This window comes from Hibiscus syriacus, unplaced genomic scaffold (genome assembly GCF_006381635.1).
Source record: "Hibiscus syriacus cultivar Baekdansim isolate YM2019G1 unplaced genomic scaffold, ASM638163v2 tig00111095_pilon, whole genome shotgun sequence".
In the NCBI taxonomy this organism is placed as follows: Eukaryota; Viridiplantae; Streptophyta; class Magnoliopsida; order Malvales; family Malvaceae; genus Hibiscus; species Hibiscus syriacus.
Window position 1 is genome coordinate 1,279,837 of NW_024062980.1, and position 4,158 is coordinate 1,283,994.

The window sequence follows — 4,158 nt, forward strand, 5'->3', positions numbered from 1 at the left end:
TTCCATTTGCTACACCATCACACCATCAATCCACACACCAGCATACACATTTCCATTACCGTGACATTTGTATATATCAAGACTAACTATACTTAGATAATTTAGTGTGTGCTTTGGTTAGACTTTCGTAATTTCACCCAATCCCTGTGGAGACGATACTCACATCATTATATTACTTGAGCGATTGTGTATACTTGCACATATTTGCGTATATTTTATAGTACTCATAACACGCGAACAAACTTTCTTGGTTTAAGTGAATTTAGATAAATCCCATCTATAACAAATAACACATATCTTGATAACTTAAGCATCCATGTACAGTCCAACAAAAAGCCAAAAATCAATTTTTTTTAAATATCAACATTCACATAGACTGCAATAACTTTCATTATATCAATATGGGATGGGAGATTGTCGAGTGCAAGCTAGACATGCATCATAAATCTTCACTGGACAGCTAAAGATTCATTGCATACTATTAAGTCTGTTATCTAGTTAAGATTCTGCAAAACTTTGATAAGTTAGAGAACTACTAGTGCAATACAATTCTCCCAAGTTTCAATTCATACCTTCTGCAATCTGATCTAATAGAGTGTGGTAATGATCAAATAGTAGCTAGATACCATATCCATTGATGACTGATCAACCCCCTTCTCAAAAATTGGTTCCACCTAAATTTCGAAAGGAAATTTTTAATACAATCAGCAGCAAAACATGGGGTGATCCACCGCTACACATAAAGAAAAAGAAAACTTGGTAGTAATAGATGAAAAGGGCACCAGATTTAACATCAGACAAGCACAAGTCGTATGAATGCCTAGTGACAATGAAGCATCATGCATATTAGTTGAGAACAAGTAAATAATTCGTGACAACTGCAGCAAAAAAATAAAGTTTATCAGCATCAGAATAAGAAGTCAACTTTACCCATCACAATTTTTAAACCTACAACAAAAAGAATGGAAGAGAAAAATTCGATCTGAGATCCATACCTGTGAGAGGGTGAGGTCCCTCTGACATGATGAACAATCTCTACCAAAAGACTATGCCAATGGCCTCAAAGTTTCAAACAAGCCGTCAGTTCCAACTAGAACCTGAAGTAAATAGAAAAATACAAGAAATCAAATGCAAGGATCGAAAATAATATGAATTAGATACACAGGTCAAAGCATAAAACTTATTTTAGCTATGAAATTTTATGCAAATTTAAAATTGATATCAAGGCTAAGTCAAACAACCAAACCGACCAGCCAAGTTGGTAAGTACACATGCTTAAAGGGAAAAAAAGGACTAAAAAACCATAAAGACATTTCAGCTACTGCTATGGTGATATTTCTATCCAAGCATCCCAAACAGGAGAATTATCTGTCAGAGTTCCAAACAAAGCTTAAAGGAAATTATTAAATGGTCCAACAATCACTGTCAAACTAAAATTTTGGGTTCAAGATACAAGAAAGATAGATCCTTCTTTTAGCCTTCAAGCTCTGGTAGAAATAAATAATGATTGTTGACAACTACACTAAAAACTATACTGTGTTAGTAAACAAGTCAAACCATCCAAGAGTTCCTGGAACCAACATCAGCATAAGGCAGATCTTTGAGTTTAAAGCTTTTATTTGCCACAGATTATCATGTGCTTCTTAAAACATGCTTGAACTGCCACTAGTATGACACCAAAATCCGCATAATATTTCTTTTTCACTAGCAAATTAATGGTCTCCATATAACATTATGTTAAAACAGAGATGAAACTATCACTTGCCTGATCTCTCATTAATTCCAACAAGTTTAACAATACAAGATCTTTATCATGGTTTATTGACTCATCTTGACGAAACAATGTAGATAAAAGGGGAGGATGAAATTTTACCTCTCTTCCAATAGGTGTCAATCAAAGAAAACAAACCCCTCTTGAAATCTGTTCCAAAACGTGTTTCAAAGCTACCAACAACTCTTGTATTCAGCACAATCAGTATTTAAAACCAGCAGAACCAAAAACAAAAAGAAAAAATAAAATCTCACGCACAACTTTTCCTCAATCCCAAACTGAAAATGCAGATTTCCTAGAATTTTTGTGCATTTAAAGAAGAAAACAACTAACAATTGAAAGTGCGTCAAAACTAAAAGAAACCAGATTAGGAAGTATGTTGTTGGTGCAAACGCGAGTCTGAGAAACCGAGAAGACCACCGAAGAACGGGAAAGTAATCCCGAAGAACTCGTTATTACTGCAATGAATATGATGCATGAACTTATGTTCAAGTAGGTTGAAAGAATGAAAGAGTTTTGGTTTTACTTACCAACATAAGAATTGCGAACAATGAATCAAAGCATTTCAGAAGGTGCGAACAATGAATCAAGGGGGAAGAAGCGGGAAATGGTGAAAATAATGGGGGGAAATTTAAAATACGACTTTTACAGATGACACAATTAAAAGTGTACTCCATGTTTTTGCAAATTTTTGGATTATGACTATTAAATATGACACACATTATTGTAAGTCATAAATCGTTCAGATTTTAAAAAACATGACATTTTTTATGACACACCTATTTTGCAAGTCATAAATTAGCGTGCGTCATCGTTCGTGTCATTAAAGGTATATTTTCTTGTAGTGTTGTCAATCTACAATATATATATATATAATTTACGAAATATAATCACGACACGCGAATGTGTGTCATCTTTTTTAATGATGTGTGCTTCAATGACACACAATGTAAGTCATACATGCGTGTCTATATTTATGACACACAAATGTGTGTCATCTTAATTTATGACGGGGCTTCAATGACGCTCAATGACGTCATAAATGCGTCATAAATGTGTGTCATAAATGTGTGTCATAAATGCGCGTCATAAATTTATGACGCACAGTTGCGCGTCATCTTAAATTCATGTCGGTGGCTTCAACGACAGGAAAATGTGTGTCATCCGCACCATAGATGACGTGCAATACGCGTCATTAAAGGGGTTTTTTCTACTAGTGACAGCATCTCCAAGAGGCTTGAGGGGGACTTGTCGCATTAATCTTTCTCAAATGGAGTCTAGTGGAAGATTAGCTAAGTGGTTCCAATCCCATCGTCCCGAGCTAGTGACAAGTTACGCAACAGCCACCGACAAAGGGACCAATTGATCAATCCTTTTATGCACAAGAGGTCCCTCGTTGCTCAACTAAGAATCGAACCAAAAGTCTGTACTTTGCCCGTTATAAATGTTCCAATTTAATCCATCTAAAATACCTACCCAAAAATGGCCTAACCCTTTCAAAAATAAGAACAATTATGCCATCGAGAGTTAATGGATGTCATCCGAACAATTATACTTGGCCCTTATGACTTGTACCCACAATTTATCCATTTGTATGACTAATTGATAACCAATTTTTATGAGGAAAGAAGTGTACACCTATATGTTTTTCAATCCCACCACCATCTTTAATTGACCTCTAGACAGTTCCATTTCACAAGGCTAATCTTCCTTTTCAGAAGCAATCTTTCTAATTCATCACAAATTCCTTTAGACAACCATGGAAACTGCATCACGTAAGAGGGAATTACTTGTAAGACAGCGAGCTAAAGTGATCCAACCAGCGAGAGATGAAGATTTAGCCGAAAATTAGATAATCTATTTTTTACTTTATCGAACAAACATGCGTAAGTTGATTTAGTAGCTCGTTGGTGCAAAAGAGAAAACCCAAGTATTTACCCAAGTTAGCAGCCTCCGCATATAATAGACCATGAATGATATCCTCCCGAATTTCACTTCTAACATTACGTGAGAAAAAAATTTGGTCTTGGAAGTACTAACCCGGTGTCCTGAGTTAATGCAAAAGTCCTCTAGAATTCTTTTAATAACATTCATTGTGTCAAAGTTGTTTCTCTAAAAAGCACCCAAATCACCATAAAATAAATGTGAGATCGGGGACCATTGCGGGAAATCTAATTGTTTTCCAATAGCCTCCGTCAACATTCCTCACTATCGCTTGGATAGGCGCCATACAAAGCACCAATAAGGCAAGAGCGGTCTCCTTGTATAATGCCTGTAGTGGGTTTAAACACGTCATTGTGACTCCATTCCAAAGCACTTGAGTAGATACAGACAAACACAGTACATGATCAACAAAACCAATTTTGTAAAATACCCCATCATATAGC

General features: G+C 35.7%; 1 long non-coding RNA gene across 1 annotated transcript; it reads right to left on the reverse strand.

Moving 5' to 3' along the window:
* Positions 1-625: 625 nt before the first annotated feature.
* LOC120152746 lies at positions 626-1,037 on the reverse strand. The gene is made up of 3 exons (XR_005518720.1): positions 996-1,037; positions 783-878; positions 626-674 (listed from the first exon to the last, which is right to left on the reverse strand). It is a non-coding gene; the product is annotated as an uncharacterized LOC120152746 (long non-coding RNA).
* Positions 1,038-4,158: the final 3,121 nt, after the last annotated feature.